This window comes from Argentina silus, assembly GCF_951799395.1.
Source record: "Argentina silus genome assembly, chromosome: 21".
NCBI classification, from domain to species: domain Eukaryota; kingdom Metazoa; phylum Chordata; class Actinopteri; order Argentiniformes; family Argentinidae; genus Argentina; species Argentina silus.
In genome coordinates, this window is record NC_139675.1 from 11,928,947 (window position 1) to 11,949,479 (window position 20,533).

At 43.3% G+C, this 20,533-nt stretch overlaps 1 long non-coding RNA gene across 1 annotated transcript; it reads right to left on the reverse strand.

Annotated features, from left to right (window-relative positions):
* Positions 1-604: 604 nt before the first annotated feature.
* Positions 605-15,204, reverse strand: LOC310820909. Its single transcript, XR_014554846.1, has 3 exons — positions 15,136-15,204; positions 14,204-14,312; positions 605-1,273 (listed from the first exon to the last, which is right to left on the reverse strand). It is a non-coding gene; the product is annotated as an uncharacterized lncRNA (long non-coding RNA).
* Between the last annotated feature and the right edge of the window lie 5,329 nt (positions 15,205-20,533).

Consider the following 20,533-nt stretch of genomic DNA (forward strand, 5'->3'; position numbering starts at 1 on the left):
CTCTGTATTTCTTGTTTCTGCCAGGCAGCCTTCTAGATATACTAAGTTAACATATCAGGATTGTATATTTGTGTGTTTGATCATGATTTGTAGTGGGTGAATGCAGTGTGTGTGCGTGTGTGTGTGTGCATGCGTGTGTGCGTACTGTAAAATATACCTTCATGCAGTACTCTGTAAATATCAGATACATTTTGTACATAGTTTTCAGAGACGGCAAAAGTCAAGATGTGTGTGAATTCAAAGATGGTGACATTTGTTGAAGATTGAAACCTATATTTGTGTACTGTTAACCTGAAAATTCAAAATAATTTCTACTCGTCACCTGACACTGCATACTCAATAAAGGAAACATTAAATCAAGGGTCCTTGAAATACTATGTTAGTAAAGAATTGTGTGGTCTTTTTTGTTGTCTTTTAAAGGAGGGGAAGTCTGTTCACCTTGTTATTTTCGTATATATGTTCTAGGCAGTAGTTCTGAGAGGGTAGTTGGCGTCTGATAATACAAACTGACCAGACAAGGATTAAACCCACAGCCTTCTGGTTACTACGTCTGTGCCCCAACCCACTGAACCATTGAGATGGTTGAGGTATCATTTTTGTCAGTCATTGCACTTGGATTTTAATCAAATGTACATTACTTGTAGAAGATAAAACCAAAGTGTAATACAGATGAATTGGATCTTATGATGAAAAATGAAAAGATCTAAAACATTCAATCAGTTTTTGCATAAAATGTGTAGAATTACATAACTGCAGTTTGGGAGACACATTTCACCTCAGGAATTGAACACCCAGCCTTGTTATTGCCAGCTTTGAGCACCAACCAACTGGGCTATTGACTCTCACTCCTTTATATGTTGTTCTTACCTAGACGTTTCACATCCTAACTAGTACTGGTGGACAAGTACTCAACTTTAAACAAGCTCTCAGTGGGGTCAGTCACTACTATGTGTAAGAGTCTATAAGTTCAAGCCCAGCTGATAACAGGAATCTTACTACTTGTTTACTCAACAAAAACATGTCACAAGAGTTAATTAAACCGAAAAAGCATGTCCCAGAGTGAAGGGTCTCAGGGGGTGCATGGGATTAGATGACTTGCTCCCAATGAATGCAGTCTCTGAAGCCTTTTCTGACTTGTTAGGAACACAACTCCTCGCGTCTTCTCTGTCCTCCACTTGCGTCCTACAGGAAAGGCATCGGAGAAGAAGAGCGAGGTTCCTCCCCTTACGTATTCCCTTCCAATGCCTCCAACGAATCAAAAAGAAATGCACTTCTAGATGGGAAAAAACAGCATTGAAGCAGGTGAGCTTTGAATTGCTTTATTTCAAAAGATAATAAGATAATAATTGAAAACAAATAACACTGATGATTTATGACAATGATGATTTCACCATTTAGCTGTGACTGAATCTAATGTGTTTGTATTGTCTGTCCTCTGCTGCCATCTTGTGGTCAGATTGGACAGCCTCTAGGTCATCTTAGAGCTTTTCACCCTTGCTCTGCTTTGGTTCAAACCAACAGCAAAACATCCCATGATCATTACATTACATACAAAACAGTATTTTGCAGGGCAACATGCCAAGTTGTGTTCTGTTGTGTTTCCGCCCCTCCACCTATCTCCATCCTTCTCAGGCATTCCAGCAATCAGTTTGGTTCAGCTGCACCTCGTTCCTCATCACCTCCGTAGCCAATCAGAGGACAGCCCCCTCGTATTTAAACCCTGCACTTCCTCCCCTCGCGAGATCTTTTTGTTTCTGTCTGTCTGCTCTGAGTGTGTGTTTGTAAATTCAGTGTGATAGTTCTCTGTTCAGACCTCATTCCTTCATAATTCATCCATTGTATTTTCATTCCAGTTACAGGAGAGAAATGGTATAGGTAAGAGCAGCCCATGGGTATACATTTATGCATGTAGGTTACTCTTGTCTATATAAACTAGTTAGTTGGGGGCAAGGTGCCATTTGTTGTGTTTTTGGTTATCTTAGACTGTGTCTAGCGGCATTCTTAGGTATAGGTTAGTCTTAGTTTAGGTACCTTGTCTTTGGTTCTTTCTTTGGGCACAATTCCCCCCCCCCCTTGTCTCCTTAATCTTGGTACAATAAATCATCATTACATTGTTCCCCTTGTCTCCTTGTCATTGTTTTCCACTGTTCTCACTCCTTTGTAACTGTCTGCGTGTGTCCTATGTTTACGTGCCTCCTATCCCCTAGACCTGGGCCAGGGTCACCCGTCCCCTAGACCTGGGCCAGGGTCACCCGTCCCCTAGACCTGGGCCAGGGTCACCCGTCCCCTAGACCTGGGCCAGGGTCACCCGTCCCCTAGACCTGGGCCAGGGTCACCCGTCCCCTAGACCTGGGCCAGGGTCACCCGTCCCCTAGACCTGGGCCAGGGTCACCCGTCCCCTAGACCTGGGCCAGGGTCACCCGTCCCCTAGACCTGGGCCAGGGTCACCCGTCCCCTAGACCTGGGCCAGGGTCACCCATCCCCTAGACTGGACCAGGGTCACCCGTCCCCTAGACCTGGGCCAGGGTCACCCGTCCCCTAGACTGGGCCAGGGTCACCCGTCCCCTAGACCTGGGCCAGGGTCACCCATCCCCTAGACTGGGCCAGGGTCACCCGTCCCCTAGACCTGGGCCAGGGTCACCCATCCCCTAGACTGGGCCGGGGTGTGTAACACTACGTCTTTGTAACGGGCCTCTGGGCTTCTCTGTTGGGACCACCTCTAGACCTGGGCCAGGGTCACCCGTCCCCTAGACCTGGGCCAGGGTCACCCGTCCCCTAGACCTGGGCCAGGGTCACCCGTCCCCTAGACCTGGGCCAGGGTCACCCGTCCCCTGGACCTGGGCCAGGGTCACCCATCCCCTAGACCTGGGCCGGGGTCACCCGTCCCCTAGACTGGGCCGGGGTCACCCATCCGCTAGACCTGGGCCAGGGTCACCCGTCCCCTGGACCTGGGCCAGGGTCACCCGTCCCCTAGACTGGGCCAGGGTGTGTAACACTACGTCTTTGTAACGGGCCTCTGGGCTTCTCTGTTGGGACCACCTCTGTTGGGACCACCTCTGTGTATTGCTGTGATGAAAACGACTCATCCACAGGATATGACATTGTGACCTGGGTTTGGAGAGGGACGGACTGGTCTCTCCAAGTGGTGGGGTCTGACACTCAAGATCCCACTGACCTGAAAGTGGACTCTGCGCAGATTGAGCGGGCAAGCATAAGCAGCATGGGAACCGTAAGGGGCCAGTATTGCTGTGTTTACACAGTAGCATAACATTTTGAGATCATGAGAGCAAATGCAAGATTATGATTATGGAGTATGGTTACATGAATAAGCACATAAGAATATTAACAAGAAAACACATATAGCTATGGCAGAATTCATTGATTGGAGCCGAAGTTTTGCTCTTGCTGTTTAATGTTTCATGGTTCAAACTATATTCAAAGGTACTCTTCACCATTAGTGTATGACAGATTGTTCCTAATTTGTACCATTTTGCCTAACATCAGTGATTTCTATCAAGGTGCCTCCATCAATATGCTCCCCAGAATGAAGCTGCAGATAGGACAAGACAAGTGCTGCTATTATTGCCTGGCCTGTCCTGCTGCTACTCTCCTCAACAAGACTGGTGAGATTTATACCCCTGAATACAGAAATAACACCACAGGGATGTGTTCCCATATCATTTGAATTCATACATAGTGTTAAGCCTTAACTTAAAGTTATATAATGGAAGAATTTGCCATTCTTTGGCAGTGAAACTGGTCAGGACAGGGAGAGGCTGTACTTCACTGACTGTCACAGAGCTCTCCCTGGTCCTAAAGGGAACACGGTTGTCAGAAGCAGCTCTGTCCAGGGTTGTGAGTAGTGTGGCCTGCAGCTGGCTGGAGTTGTATATGAAGCTCAGCACAAGGATTTGACTCAGTTGTTCCGAGAGAAGATTGGTGGAGACCTGACCTCCTGCACTCTGGACTGGGAAGTGCTTCTGAATGGTATGGTCTTAATTGAAAGGAAAAACCAAGAACCTGCTGACACTCAGCCCTCCATGGAATGAGTTTGACACCTGTGACATAAGTCCTTGTCACTTGGTGCAGAACTTTTCTTCTCTGCAATTATGGTACAAATGCCAACCGACCTAAAAGTTGGAAGTAACTTTACAATATGTCAAGAAAGTATACTGCTAAAATAGTGAGCAAACATGAGTCCTTGCTGAAAGCATGTGCATTTAGTTTTTGAGGTGTTTTTCCTGTGCATCTAGTAAGTAGTTTTAGTTTTGCAAATTGTGATTTCCAGTGTTTGGTTTGAGTTTTGGCTTCACCAGATCAAATTGATGCTCCCAAACATGAAAATTAGGTTTCTGTCATTTTCCAGGACTCTTTATGTACAAATCTAGCCTTGCTCAAATCCTCTATTTTTGATAGGTGTGATTTAAGAGGTTGAGTTGGTTAGCATGATCTGCTCATGTTATAGGGTGCATGCTCTGGGTAGTAAAACTCAATCAAATAAACAAATTATATAATTTGTTGACATTTTACTTTCCTCCCATGTTAGTCAGCACAAGACCTGTTCACTAACTTATCTGAGTAGTTGCTGACAATTTTACAAAGCTAGCTACAAAGTAACTCAACAAATGTAATAGCATCCAACAGCAAACAGAAAAGCTGCGTAAATTCACAAGACACTGTAGGCTGCTAACAAATTGGTCAACATCATTCATCCCAGAACCAAGGAACAATTGCTGCCACTTGCTGCTTTTTGAGCAATTTAATTATGAACAAATATATTATGTAGCCTAACATTTACCCAGAAATGATTTGATATGGAAATCAGTCACTTTAGCCATGGTTTTCCCTTTTGGGCATGCAAGTACAATTGAGTCTCAAATCTGTACCCTTTGTCCTGAAGTGTACACTTCTGCTCTCCTCAACATGGTTCCTCAAGGATTAAAAAATAAGTTTAATCTCATGGTTTTACATCCATGGGTTGCAGTACACAGAAATAGGAGTGCAGAATTATGATGAAGACCATGCCTATGCCATGATGCTAAACCAAGATGGCCACCTTAGCCTTGACAAAATGGCCCCTGCATGTTCGAGGTGCTGTCTCTAAACCTTTACGACTTCTCTCCCATATTCAAAGCTTAATATACTCAGTAATACATCAATGTACTGGCCTGAACTTTGCTGACACACATTACCCCTTTGAGATATTCCAAAGGGGTAATGTGTTTGCCCACTATTTTAACAATATACTTTCTTGACATATTGTAAAGTTACAGAAACTTTTAGGTCGGGTGGGACCTAACTTCCTGTCTTGCTTCTGCAAGGTTAAGTATTGCATGGTCCTGAGTGGCAGAGTTGGAGGCAATGGAAATGTGCATTTGTTGTAAGCAGCTTGGTGACGGAATGGTATGGAACATGCTCCATGAGCAGAATGTAGCTATTTGAAATGTTCATGCTACTGATGTTGTTGCACTTCTTTTTTTTTTGCAGGTGTCTGCTGACGTCAAAATGACAGAGTGATGTCTTTGCGTCCCTGTGGTGTAATGGTAAAGGACAGGTCCCGCAAGCCCAGCTGAGGCCATGAGGTAAGTTGAGCAGTTTCCAAGTGACCTTCCTTTGGAAGGTTTAGGTGGTGGCTAATTATTGGTGAAGATGCTTCTTAGAAGAAGAATTTTATATATATAATATATAGAAAATTCTTCTTCTAAGAAGCATTTTTACCAAGAATTAGCCACCACCTAACCCTTCTGAAGGAAGGTGGATAAAGAGATATCTATAAAAAAATTTATTTTAAAAAACAGCTTTCTTCTCGATAACCACTGCTGGACATTGTTCTGGAAGGGCGGGGGGGGGACGCTCCCTCACATCCCCCCCACTTTCCTTTTCCCCGAGCCTTGTCCACAGCTTGCGGGGGGGACACTCCCTCACATCCCCCCCACTTCCCTTTTTTTTTTTTTTTGTCTGAGCGTTGTTCGCAACTTGCAGGGGGGGACACTTTCCTTTTTTTTTTTTGTCTGAGCGTTGTCTGCAACTTGCGGGGGGGACACTCCCTCACATCCCCCCCATTTCCCTTTTTTTTTTTTTTTTTAGTCTGAGCGTTGTCCGCAACTTGTGGGGGGGGACACTCCCTCACACTTTCCTTTTTTTTTTTTGTCTGAGCGTTGTCTGCAACTTGCGGGGGGGACACTCCCTCACATCCCCCCCATTTCCCTTTTTTTTTTTTTTGTCTGAGCGTTGTCCGCAACTTGTGGGGGGGACACTCCCTCACACTTTCCTTTTTTTTTTGCCTGAGCCTTATCCGCAGCTTGCGGGGGGGACATTCCCTCACATCCCCCCCACTTTCCTTTTTTTTTGTCCAAGCCTTGTCCGCACCTTCCAAGTCATCCACCGTGGTGACATACCGCTGGTCAGACCTTGCACTGATGTTCCGGTAAGCTACCTTAGGCAGCACGGCTTCTCTACCTTGCGATAGCAGCCACAGGGTCTCGCACATGTTCCAGAGCCATGACCGGGTCTCGAACCTCTAACCCCGTTATGATGGGGCAAGGTACTAACCGCACAGCCACGACTCCTTCACACTTTACATACTTCGTTTCTTTTATTTGACTGGAAGGTTTGAGGAATGTGCATTTGTTGTAAGCAGCTGGGTGACGGAATGGTATGGAACATGCCCCATGAGCAGAAGGTAGCAGGTTTAGATGTCCATGATGTTGTTGCACTTTTTTTTCTTTTTTTTTTTTTGAACCTGTCTGCTGATGTAAATGTCAAAATTACGAAGAGATGTGTGTTTGTTGTGAGCGGCCCGGTGGCACAGTGGTAAAGCACTTGTTCTGTAAGTAGAATGTTGCTGGTTCGAACCCAGCTGAGGCCATGAGAGGAAGGCGCAGCTGAGGCCGTGGGAAGAAAGCGCAGTGAGAGGAAGATGAAAGGGGTAGAGTAGACTTTACAAGTGAGATTGTCTTATACTTGACTTGAAGGTTTGAGCAAACATATTCAAAACCGAACCAAGCTCCAGAGCCATCACCGGGTCTTGAACCTATTACCCTTTGATGACGGGGCAAGGTACTAACCACAGAACCACAGCTCCTTCACACTCACCATACTTTGTTTCTTATATTTAACTTGAGGGTTTGAGGAAACATATTCAAAACCAAACCTAGCTCCAGAGCCATCACCGGGTCTTGAACCTACAATCCTCTGATCTTGGGGCAAAGTATTAACCGCTGAGCCACGACTTCTTTGCATTTTTTGTAATTCGTTTCTTATACTTGACTTGAAGGTTTGAGCAAACATATTCAAAACTAAACATGGCTCTAGAGCCATAACCAGGTCTTGAATACCTGCCTCTGACCCTACTTCTATGCTGTTCCACTCAAATGTTTTGAGATATCCTTTTACACAGTGTAGTTGTATGTGGAGTTTTACACAGTTGTGATGCATTGCTGCATTGATGTGGCTTGGGAGGGCAATGGTCTGAGCAGTGTGAGGTCCAATGCATACACATGCACCTGTTTGTGTGTGGAGTGTGCATGAAGTTGATCAATGCCAGGATTTCCATCCACCACAGTGGCACTGCACCTATAGTTAGATTGACATCCCTCTAACCCAATCAATCCATCCAATCTTGCCTTCAGCCAATAGGCTTCATCGGCAGGGCCAGTATAAAAGGACTGGGACACACCCCCAACAAACCCTTTACCGATGCACTCCTTGCTGAAACCATGTGCATTTAGTTTTTGAGGTGTTTTTCCTGTGTCTCGTAAGTGCTTTTAGTTCTGCAAATTGTGATTTCCAGTGTTTGGTTTGACATTTTACTTTACCCATGTTAGTCAGCATTAGACTTGTTCGCTAACTTATCTGAGTAGTTGCTGACAATTTTACAAAGCTAGCTACAAAGTAACTCAACAAATGTAATAGCATCTAACTGCAAACAGAAAATCTGCATAAATTCACAACACTGTAGGCTGCGAACACTTCATAGTCATCCAAGAACCTAGGAACAAATGCCACATCTTGCTGCTCTTTGAGCAATTTAATTATGAAGAAATATAGTATGTAACCTAACATTTACCCAGAAATGATTTGATATGGAAATCAGTCACTTTAGCCATGGTTTTCCCTTTTGGGCATGCAAGTAAAACAATTGAGTCCCAAATCTGTACCCTTTTTCCTGAAGTGTACACTTCTGCTCTCCTCAACATGTTTCCTCAAGGCTTAAAAAAGCTTAATCCTATGGTTTTACATCCATGGGTTGCAGTACACAGAAATAGGAGTGCAGAATTATGATGAAGACCATGCATATGCCATGATGCTAAACCAAGATGGCCACCTTAGCCTTGACAAAATGGCCCCTGCATGTTCACGGTGCCATCTCGAAACCTTTATGACTTCTGTATTTTTTCTCTCCCATATTGAAAGCTTAATATACTCAGTAATACATCATTGTACTGGCCTGCACTTTGCTGACACACTAACCCTTTGAGATATTCCAGAGCTTGTTTGTCTTGTATGACTTGACAGTCCTGGGGTCAGTTTTCTGAAAGCTTTGTAGCGAATGCAATACTTTATCAGGCCTACTCTGTCCTAGATCAGCACAGTGTAATAATGTGACAATAACCTTCTCCCCCGTCACCCTAACCCCAGTTACGGCGAGGAGCTGTCCCGGTGTCAGGAGGAGGTGCGGAGGCTGCAGGGGGCGCGGGAGGACTGCAGCGGGGTCAGTGACCAGAGGCTGCAGCTGCAGGCTGAGAACATGCAGCTGCGCAGGGAGATGGACGAGCTGCGAAAGACCAGCCTGCTGACGCAGAGACGTGCCAAGCAACGGGTATGGAGGGAGGGAGGGGGGGACAGGGGGGAGAGGAGAAGGGAGGGATAGATAGAGGGACAGGGAGATGGGACAACTGTGCAAGACCAGCCTGCTAACGCAGAGACGTGCAAAGCAACAGGTATGGAGGGAGGAGGGGGGAGAAGGGAGCGATAGCGATAGCGAGAGGGACAGGGAGATGGGACAACTGTGCATGACCAGCCTGTTAGCCCAGAGATGCGTTTTACAACAGGTAGGATGGATGTACAGAGGGATGGAGGCAGAGTGGGAGGGATTGGGAGTCAACAAGACGACCAACAAGTAGGAGTGAGTGGATTTAGTTTGCCTTTCTCATATTAAAAAAAAGTATCCAAAAATATGGTCTAAGCTGGGGGTTGAGGAAGCTGAGTTCCAAGCTGAGTTGTTATGGTCCGATCCCAAGGCATCAGGTTTATGAATCAAACATGTTAGACTAGGTTCAAGCAAAAGGAAGGAGGATGGAGGGAGGGCCAGCCTGAAGAAGCAGGGTGTGGATGTGCCAGACAGAGTAACTGACACACACACGTAGACGGATTTTGGTGGCACCAGCCTTGATTTCAACGTGTATAACTATTTACAGTTGAATGAGCCTGGCTCACCATTTGTCAATTCCTTTGCAATTGTAATGTCTGAAAAAATTGCACCCTCGCCATTCCTTTGTGATTGTAATGTATCTCACACCTTGTCCTTTGTTGGGAATGATATTTGAGGAGAGGGACAGCAAGCTGTTCTTTGAGTTTTGGGTTAGGCCCGCCACGGGCACCATTCTCCCGTGTCCTTGACGCACGTTAACGTATGGTTAAAACTTAGTCATATGTTGCTTTGAAACTGTTAAATTGGTTATTTTGTTGATACTCTATTCTCATTTTCTGTTAAAACAGCACAACATAATCGTGACCAGGTTATCACAGAGTTTACCATTAATGTCTAATGTTCACATGCATAGTTAGCAACACGTACACTCGAGTCATCACATCAGGTATTTGACCATGTGACCACTCCTCACAATTTCTTATAAGTATGGTAATAGCATTTTGGGTATTCTTAATGGAATCTAGGGTCCAATATGATCGACTGTCTGTCACACAGGGATGAGCAAAGCATTATCAATCATGAACTATCTTTTGGAGTCAGATATAACGTAATGTGAACTTGTGTTAGTTGGTCATGAGACCCCTTGTGTTGAGTTTGTTCGATCGTGTCCATAACTGTTAGAAGTAATAATTGGGAATAAATGTGTCTTATGTTTGACCCGTCATCTATTCTTCAGTGTTTTATTTTCATACTCTTCACACACACTCACCCACCCACACCGTGACCCCTTTCCTCCAGGTCTCCCAGATGGAGCAGGAGTGCAGTCAGAAGGAGCAGGGTCTGGACGCGAGGGTCCGAGAGCTGGAGGAGAGCAGCCGTAGCTCCAGCGCTGACCTGACCCATCTGCTCTCAGCCCAGCAGAAGACCACGCAGCGCTGGAAGGACGAGGCCAAGACCCTGACCAAGGCCTTTGAGAACAAACTCACCAGCCTCAAGTACTATTTATATAAAAAAAAATATTTGTACAATATTTGCTGAACCTTTATTTTACTAGAAGGTCCCATGTGAGGTCTGAGGACCACTTAAGATGGCATCTCCAAGAGATTTGATTAATTCAAGGCAGGTTCAAGGCTACAAGTTTATCCCAAAACAGACAGACATTTGGGCATGCGCCTACTTCAGTGTGTCTACAAGTGAGAACACAAAGCAGCACCTTTTCTACTGTCTCTGAATTTTACTGTATCTGAATTGTTTGAGATTAGATTTTCCCTAAATGGTGCATTAAAGACAATAATGAGCACCAGGGGAAAAATGGGAAGGGGGGGGGTAGAGATGTGGATGAGACTGGGGGGGAAAAAGGGAAGCCTGAGGCTTTCTATTGATTTCTGAACTTGTTTTTCTTCCTTCCTCTGGTATCGTCTGTTGGGTTCAGGGGAGAACTAAATCGACAGAAGCAACGCTCTCAGGAACTGGAGATCCAGCTGGAGGCTGACCATGAGACCATTGTGGAGGTGATTTTTACACACACACTCACACACACTCTCTCACTCTCCCACACACACACAGGCACATTGATGACTGACAGAAAAAGTGCGTTGGTCTTATGAGATGACCGCTATAACCGACCTTAGCTGGTGTTTGTGATATGAGGTGTAAATATAGATATCATGAGGTGTAAATATCAATGTCTTGCTCTCTTTTGGGTCCAGTATGAGAGACAGACGGCAGAGTTATAGGAGTCTACAGAGGCGCCTGACGCAGGCAGAACAGAGGGCAACCACGGCATCACAGCAGGTAAGGGTCCTCAGATGGCTCAATGAGAGGCGCTCAGTGATGATGTCAGCTACCTGACTTAATGTCGGGGCTTATTATTTTTAATGTCACCTAGCCCCTGGAGTACTAACATCAGTCCCTATTCTGTATGTCAGAGAATCACGTGTCCTACACAATACATTCCCATGTCAGTATTCTGTAAGGTCATATCGAGGATAAACATCATATTTTGAATAAACACTTTGATGTTGAGAGGATGTTGTGGCTTTGAATGTTTCCTAATTGTTCATAGAAATTTTTTCTAAATGTCTTTCCTCATTATTCATTTATTTTCTTTCAGCTCAGCATGCTGACATCACAGAGAAGGAAAACTGCGTCTATGGTCGACCTGGAGACACTATGATGTCATGTGCCAATCTGAGCTAGTGCAATATGAATGTGTGACTGATTGATAGTTCGCTGTGATCCTTGTTATAATGAAATGATGATAAATTTATTTGGATTGACATATTTTGTGGTCTTCATTAAATATGTTTTGTATATTGTTTTTAGGATTTTCTGAGCACTTGGACTCCACAAACTAACATGATGAGAATTTTAGTTTGATTCAATTTTATCAGGCTACTACCTATCCATCCATGGAAAAATCTGTTTATTTGGAATAGACAGAATTAAACTGGCCTATCTATAGAATGAACAAGAATATAGGCGGTTGAAACTGACATCACAGCATTGAAACCTTCAGTCATTCAGAAACTAAACTACACAAACTGGTTCTCAAGCAGAAAACTAAGAAAAACTCATCCTCAATTTAAAAATGGTATTTTTGCCTTCATACAGATTACAACATCTCATATTACTGCAAATAATCTGGTTAAACTCATATACTTATTGGAAAAAATGTTTTACTGATTTCAGCCTTGTCACACCATTGGAAAAGGAGAAGGTAAGGATTTACTTTGTCTGCCTCACATTAAAAATCACAAATGGCTGAAAATGTGTGTAAATAGATCAGTATATTAATTTAAGGTCAAAAACATTGGCTGCTGTGTCATACAGGATACAATAATACTGCATAAACTCCCAGCTTACCTAACCTCCATTATTGAAATTCAAGAACATACATTACCAAACTGGTTCTCAGAGTAGGTTAACTCTTGAGGTTCCTCGGGTCTCCACTGAACTGGGTAAATTTAGTTATGGTGCGCGTCACTGCTGGAACAATCTACAAAAAACATGTCAGTTGGTTGTTCTGGTGCTGCTCTGGCAGTTGAGGGTGTTCACTGAAGACCTCTTTGGTGAAGGATGTGATTGTTTCTCCTGATATATTGTGATTTTATATGATATATATTTATTTAGCTATAGCTTTGTTTGATGATAATAATGAACGTCAATAAACACAGTCATTCAACATACCTCTGTCTTTAGCTTTCTTTTCATCCTCCTTCATTTTTTCAAATGTTTAAATGTGATGTCATTAAAAACAAGTGTCAACTGAGCTCACAGGCAGCTCAAATGGATGATCTCCCCTACCAAGTGCTAATCCTACTCCTGCTCCATGGGTTTGAATCCAGTAATGGCCTGCTGGTTGACATTATAACAATGGTAGCCTGAAGTTTAAATATGATGAACTAAGAGAATTGCCAGAGAATTCTAGAAAGTTCGGAGGGATGTTGCTGGTGGCTTTAACATTGAGTCTATGGGAAACTGAACTCTCAAAATTGAACACTTGTTTTAGATTTTTAACCACCTCCATCACACACACATCTGGATTATCTGAATCCATAGCTGTTGCACCATGGATTTCATAAACTCTGTGTGTGTGTGTGTGTTTCCTCAAACCATCCAAGTCAAATATACAAAATGAAGTGTGTCAAGTGTGAAGGAGTCGTGGCTGTGTGGTTAGTACCTTGCCCCATCTTAATGGGGTTTAAGGTTCGAGACAGAGTCATGGCTCTGGAACATGTGGGGGACCCTGAGGCTGCTATCGCAGGGAAGATGAGCCGTGCAGCCAGGTGTCAACACCATCGTACGGTGGTTGGCTTGGCTCAGAATTTAGGAAGGAATTCTTTCTAAATTTTGTTAAGTGTTTTTCCTTTTTTGAGAGGATCTTCTCGATAACTCCCCTAAAAAGTAGAAAAATGCCAGGATTTCCATCCGGCACAGTGGCACTGCAACTATAGTTTGATTGACATGCCTCTAACCCAATCAATTCATCCAATATTATCAGCCAATGGGCTTTAGGGGCAGGGCTGGGACACATGTATAAAAGGACTGGGAAACACCTCCAACAAATCCTTTGCTGATGGACTCCTTGCTGCAAGCATTTTAGCTCTAGCAATGGCTGTTTTTCTGTGCACCCAGTAAGTGTTTTTAGGTCTGCAAATTGTGATTTCCAATGTTTTCTTTGAGTTTTGGCTTCACCAGATCAAATTAGATTCACATTGTTATTTTCCAGTAGTCTTTCCGTACAAATGTAGCCCTGCTACTCTCCCTCAAACGCTCAGTTTTTGATGGGTTAAGAGGTTGTGTTAGTCACCGGCTCATGTTATACTCCAATAGGATGCATGCTCGAGGTAGTAAAACTCATTCAAATAAACTAATATCATTTGTTAACATTTTACATTCTTCCCATGGCAGGTACAGATAACAGATGAAACATGATGAAACTGGCCATTTAGAATACTGGGGTAAAATGAAGCAAGACTGAATACAAAGGTAAGCAAATGTAGCTAAAGTTCTCTTGTGTGAGCTAGCATAGCACAGTGTTGTATTTTGCAAGATAGAAAAATGACCTGTTTGTTAACTTATCGAACAGTTTCTGACAATTTTACAAAATTAGCTACAAAGCAACTCTACAAATGTAAAGGCATCCAACTGCAAACAGAAATGCTGCATAAATTAACTGTAGGCAACAAATTGGTCAACATTATAGCCAGCTAAAAAACCTAGGAACGAACTACAGTTCTTGCTGCTTTTTGAGCAATTTAATTATGAACAAGTGAAGTTTGTAACCTGACATTTACCCAGAAATGATTTGATATGGAAATCACTTACTTTAGCCATGATTTTCCTTTTTTGGCAGGCAAGTAAAACAATTGTCCCAAATCTGTACCCTTTTTCCTGAAGTGTGCTCTTCTGCTCTCCTCAGAATGGATCCTGGAGGCTTAAAGAAGAAGAAGAAGACTTAAAAAAAGGCTTAATCCTTTGTAATGGTTTTACATCCATGGATGGCAGTACACAGAAATAGGAGTGCAGAATTATGACAAAGACCATGCATATGCCATGAGGCTAAACCAAGATGGCCGCCTTAGCCTTTACAAAATGGTCCTTGCATGCTCATGGTGCCATTTTGAAACCTTCCGTACAAATGTAGCCTTGCTACTCTCCCTCAAACGCTCAGTTTTTGATGGGTTAAGAGGTTGTTAGTCACCGGCTCATGTTATACTCCAATAGGATGCATGCTCGAGGTAGTAAAACTCATTCAAATAAACTAATATCATTTGTTAACATTTTTCATTCTTCCCATTTTAGCCAGCACTAGCAGTGCACACTGTCAGTTCCTGGCAGGTACAGATAACAGCTGAAACATGATGAAACTGGCCATTTGGAATACTGGGGTAAAATGCAGCAAGACTGAATACAAAGGTAAGCAAATGTAGCTAAAGTTCTCTTGTTGTGTGAGCTAGCATAGCACTGTTGTATTTTGCAAGATAGAAAAATAACCTGTTCGCTAACTTATCGAATAGTTGCTGACAATTTTACAAAATCAGCTACAAAGCAACTCTACAAATGTAAAGGCATCCAACTACAAACAGAAATGCTGCATAAATTAACTGTAGGCAACAAATTGGTCAACATTATAGCCAGCTAAAAAAACCTAGGAACGAACTACAGTTCTTGCTGCTTTTTGAGCAATTTAATTATAAACAAGTGAAGTATGTAACCTGACATTTACCCAGAAATGATTTGATATGGAGATCACTCACTTTAGCCATGATTTTCCTTTTTTCCTGAAGTGTGCTCTTCTGCTCTCCTCAGAATGGATCCTCAAGGCTTAAAGAAGAAGAAGAAGACGACTTAAAAAAAGCTTAATCCTTTGTAATGGTTTTACATCCATGGATGGCAGTACACAGAAATAGGAGTACAGAATTCTGACAAAGACCATGCATATGCCATGAGGCTAAACCAAGATGGCCACCTTAGCCTTTACAAAATGGTCCCTGCATGCTCATGGTGCCATCTTGAAACCTTCATGGCTGTTGTATTTTTTTCTCTCCGATATTCAGAGTTTAATATCCTTGGTAAGACATCATTTTACTGGCCTGCACTTTGCTGACACATTAACCCTTTGAGATATTCCAGAGCTTGTTTGACTCATGTTTGCTCACTATTTTAGCAGTATACTTTCTTGTATACTTCTTCCTGTGACATAAGTCCTTGTCACTTGGTGCAGATCTTTTCTTCTCTGCAATTATGGTACAAATGCCAACGGACCTGAAAGTTGGAAGTAACTTTACAATATGTCAAGAAAGTATACTGCTAAAATAGTGAGCAAACATGAGTCAAACAAGCTCTGGAATATGTCCAAGGGTTAATGTGTGTCAGCAAGTGCAGGCCAGTAAAATGATGTCTTACCAAAGATATTGAACTCTGAATATCGGAGAGAAAAAAATACAAAAGCCATGAAGGTTTCAAGATGGCACCATGAGCATGCAGGGACCATTTTGTAAAGGCTATGGTGGCCATCTTGGTTTAGCCTCATGGCATATGCATGGTCTTTGTCAGAATTCTGTACTCCTATTTCTGTGTACTGCCATCCATGGATGTGCACCACACATGCTCTCGAGAAACATTTTTTCACTACTATTGACATTTTCCAGAAATGTGAATTGAAATAAAGACAAAGCAGTGTTACATAAACAGAAGCACCAGCAACATGAAATAGCTGTGGCTATTCAGCAAGATCTTTGACTTCTAAGAAGGTTGAGCATTCAAACCTGTTCTGGAGTGTGAGTCAACTGTGATGCAAGTGAATTGTTGTGGTGGCTCTGTGCAAAGAACTTTGCCTCGCCTGTAAGAAATCACAAATGTGGTTTGGGACTTCCCTTTGAATATGTTTCCTCAAACATTCAAGTCAAATATATAAAAAGAAGCATGACAAACCTAGAAGCAGTGGTGGCAAAAGAGCTTTTGAATAGGTTCTGTCAAACCTTCAAGTCAAACATTCAAAACGAAGTCTGTAAAATGTGAAGGAGTTGTGGCTCTGCGGTTAGTACCTCGCCCCATCATAATGGGGTTGGAGGTTCAAGACCTGGTGGTGGCTCTGGACCACATTTTTGGAACTTGCTTTTGAATATGTTTCCTCAAACTTTCAAGTCAAATATAAGAAACGAAGTGTGTCAAGTGTGAAGAAGTCATGGGTCAGCGGTTAATACCGCTCCTCCAAGATCAGGGGGTTGGAGGTTCAAGACCCGGTCATGGCTCTGAAGCTTGGTTTAGAACATGCTTTTGAATATGTTTCCTCAAACCTTCAAGTCAAATATAAGAAACGAAGTGTGTAAAGTGTGAAGGCGCTGTGGCTCAGCGGTTAATACCGCTCCTCCAAGATCAGGAGGTTACAGGTTCAAGACCTGCTCACAGCTCTGGAACACATGCAAGACCCTGTGGCTGCTATCGCAAGGTAGAGGAGCCGTGCTCACCGGACATCGGTGCAGGGTCAGAAGGTGCGGACAAGGCTCGGACCAGCGCTGTGTCAGAAACCATCGGCGGACAAGGCTCGGACAAAAGTGGGGGGGGATTTAAGGGGTTACCCCCCCCGCCCTTCCAGAACAATGTACAGCAGCGGTTATGAAGAGGAGACGAGAAAAATTTTACAGCACTTAAAGGGATTTAAGGAGAAATTTAAATAAAACTACCTATCACATGAAGGTTGTTTTTTTTAGAGTTAACAATCTCTACTCCCTTTCATCTTCCTCTCTGTGCTTTCCTCCCACAGCTGCACTCACTGTGCAGCTCTCATGGCCTCAGCTGGGTTCGAACCAGCAACCTTCTACTTAGAGAGCAAGTGCTTTACCACTGCACCACTGGGCTGCTCACAACAAACACACATCTCTTCGTAATTTTGACATTTACATCAGCAGACAGGTTCAAAAAAAAAAAAAGAAAAAAAAAAAAGTCAAATAAAAGAAACGAAGTATGTAAAGTGTGAAGGAGTCGTGGCTGTGCGGTTAGTACCTTGCCCCATCATAACGGGGTTAGAGGTTCGAGACCCGGTCATGGCTCTGGAACATGTGCAAGACCCTGTGGCTGCTATCGCAAGGTAGAGGAGCCGTGCTGCCTCCGGTGGCTTACCGGAACATCGGTGCAGGGTCTGACCAGCGGTATGTCACCACGGTTGGTGACTTGAAGGTGCGGACAAGCCTCGGAAAAAAAAAAAGGGAAGTGGGGGGCATGTGAGGGAGTGTCCCCCCCGCAAGCTGCGGACAAGGCTCGGACAAAAAAAAAAGGGAAGTGGGGGGGATGTGAGGGAGTGTCCCCCCCGCAAGCTGCGGACAAGGCTCGGACAAAAAAAAAAGGGAAGTGGGGGGGATGTGAGGGAGTGTCCCCCCCCGCCCTTCCAGAACAATGTCCAGCAGCGGTTATCGAGAAGAAAGCTGTTTTTAAATTGTTAAATGAATAACCCCCCCCCCAATTTTGTTTTAGATCTCTCTCCCCATCCATCCTTTGGAAGGTTTAGGTGGTGGCTAATTCTTGGTAAAAATGCTTCTTAAGAAGAAGAATATTATATATATATATAACATTCTTCTTCTAAGAAGCATCTTTACCAATAATTAGCCACCACCTAAACCTTCCAAAGGAAGGTCACTTGGAAACTGCTCAACTTACCTCATGGCCTCAGCTGGGCTTGCGGGACCTGTCCTTTACCATTACACCACTGGGACGCAAAGACATCACTCGCAGACACCTGCAAAAAAAAAAGTGCAACAACATCATTAGCATGAACATTTCAAATAGCCACATTCTGCTCATGGGGCATGTTCCATACCATGACGCCACCAAGCTGCTGACAACAAATGCACATTTCCAATGCCACCAACTCTGCAACTAAGGAACATGCAATACTTAACTTCGCAGACGCAAGACAGGAAGTTGCAGTTTTGCTCAAGTTCTTCAACTATTTGGATGAAACTGAAAGTCACATTAGATTAGATTAGATTCAACTTTATTGTCATTGTGCAGAGTACAAGTACAGAGACAACGAAATGCAGTGAGCATCTAACCAGAAGTGCAGAAAAGTGCAGTGTGAACAGTATATACAGGTAGTGCAGTATATGGTAGAGAAGCCGTGCTGCCTAAGGTAGCTTACCGGAACATCAGTGCAAGGTCTGAGAGCAAGTGCTTTACCACTGCACCACCAGGCTGCTCACAACAAACACACATCTCTTCGTAATTTTGACATTTACATCAGCAGACAGGTTCAAAAAAAAAAAAAAAAAAAGTCAAATAAAAGAAAGGAGTCGTGGCTGTGCAGTTACTACCTTGCCCCATCATAACGGGGTTAGAGGTTCAACACCCGGTCATGGCTCTGGAACATGTGCAAGACCCTGTGGCTGCTATCGCAAGGTAGAGGAGCCGTGCTGCCTCCGGTGGCTTACCGGGAACATCGGTGCAGGGTCTGACCAGCAGTATGTCACCACGGTTGGTGACTTGAAGGTGCGGACAAGGCTCGGACAAAAAAAAGGAAAGTGGGGGGATCTGAGGGAGTGTCCCCGCCCTTCCAGAACAATGTCCAGCAGCGGTTATCGAGAAGAAAGCTGGTTTAACCCCACCAGTAATTTTGTTCGAAATCTCTCCCGCCATCCATCCTTTGGAAGGTTTAGGTGGTGGCTAATTATTGGTAAAAGTGCTTCTTAGAAGAAGAAGAATTTGATATATATATAAAATTCTTCTTCTTCTTCTAAGAAGCATCTTTACCAATAATTAGCCACCACCTAAACCTTCCAAAGGAAGATCACTTGGAAACTGCTCAACTTACCTCAGGGGCTCAGATGGGTTTGAACCAGCAACATCCTGCTTGCGGGACCTTGACCATTACACCACTGGGACGCTGACATCACTCTGTCATTTTGACATCGACATCAGCAGACACCTGCCAAAAAAATAATAAGTGCAACAACATCAGTAGCATGGACATTTCAAATAGCTACATTCTGCTCATGACGCCACCAAGCTGCTGACAACAAATGCACATTTCCAATGCCACCAACTCTGCAACTAAGGAACATGCAATACTTAACTTCGCAGACGCAAGACAGGAAGTTGCAGTTTTGCTCAAGTTCTTCAACTATTTGGATGAAACTGAAAGTCACATTAGATTAGATTCAACTTTATTGTCATTGTGCAGAGTACAAGTACAGAGACAACGAAATGCAGTTAGCGTCTAACCAGAAGTGCAGAAAAGTGCAGTGTGAACAGTATATGAGCAGTATAGTATAAGTAGTGCAGTGTAAGCAGTATATGAATTAGCAGTAGCATTATAAGCAGAATAAATAGGATGCAGTATGAACAGTGTGCTGAGCTGTATAGGCAATGCAGTCTAGCAATATATATGTATTAACAGTAACATTAGAGTAAATAGCAGAATAAATATGGAATGCCGTATGTACAGTATGTGCAGTGTATTAACAGTAGTATTAAAGAAAAATATAAGGATATGTGCATTATGAACAGTATAGTCAGATTATGAACAGTATAGACAGATATGTACAGAAGAGCAGTGGTATGGAGTAAGAGCAGTTTGTACAAGTGTGGATACAGTATGTACAGTTTATAGGAATACTGTGAGAGTAGTGCAATTGTCCGGGGGGGGGGGGATTGCAGGGGTTGGTAGGTTGTCACCTAGGTGCAGAGTTCGAGTTCAGTAGGGTGACAGCCGCACATACGCACAGCAATAACATAATAACATCATCTATTGAGTAAGTGTTGACAACAAAATGGAATGGAATTTTTTACTTTACGGCATATAGCTATTTCTCCCATTATAGTTCATCTTACTCCATACATGTTAACTCTCATTGCTCAACAGTTCAACTAACAATCAGTCTGTAATCACAAATGAAATAGGTCATCAGTAATACAACATGTGGCCTGGCATACAGGAGAGAATAGATTACTGTAAATGTCACAGTCATGCCATTTTTGTTGCTGTAACTACCTGTAACAGACGCAGTACTACCGTAAACTATATAGTACAATGTTTTTCTGCTGTGTGAAATAACTGTTTTTAACTGTTACTGTTTTTCACATTTGTTTTCAAATTAAAGTCGTCCAACCTGCAATGAGTATTGATGGTTATAGTTACTATTTAGTGTGTCATTATGAAAT